The sequence below is a fragment of the Pygocentrus nattereri genome, chromosome 30, assembly GCF_015220715.1.
Source record: "Pygocentrus nattereri isolate fPygNat1 chromosome 30, fPygNat1.pri, whole genome shotgun sequence".
In the NCBI taxonomy this organism is placed as follows: Eukaryota; Metazoa; Chordata; class Actinopteri; order Characiformes; family Serrasalmidae; genus Pygocentrus; species Pygocentrus nattereri.
Window position 1 is genome coordinate 13,298,014 of NC_051240.1, and position 458 is coordinate 13,298,471.

The window sequence follows — 458 nt, forward strand, 5'->3', positions numbered from 1 at the left end:
CAACTAATGGACCTGGCTGACGTGCTTCTCTTCGCTCATAAAAATGACACTTTCATTCTGTGATCACAGCAAGGCTCCTGAACAAACCTGCTCCCTCTCAGGAGTACAGGCCCAGAATAGGGGAGACATCAGTCGCCCAGACAGGGATTAAAGGGAAATCTGAAACACGCATTTTCCCCCTTACTTTAAATTTAGACAGACAAGACGTTTGGTCTCTGAAGTGTGCCCTGGACCTATGAGGCTAATGTAGCTAATAAGTAATGGAAGCTCATGTACACCAATTAGCATTCTGTAACCTGCATGTCTGAAGCGTCCTGCATTTGTCTCAAAGCATGTCGAGTTTTTCAGTAATCCCAAACCAACTTGCTGATGTGGTCTGACTCTGTATGACATAGTGTAATCTATAAAATGGACAAGAGGTTTTTTGCATGGACTAAAACAATAAAAGCTGCCGTTTT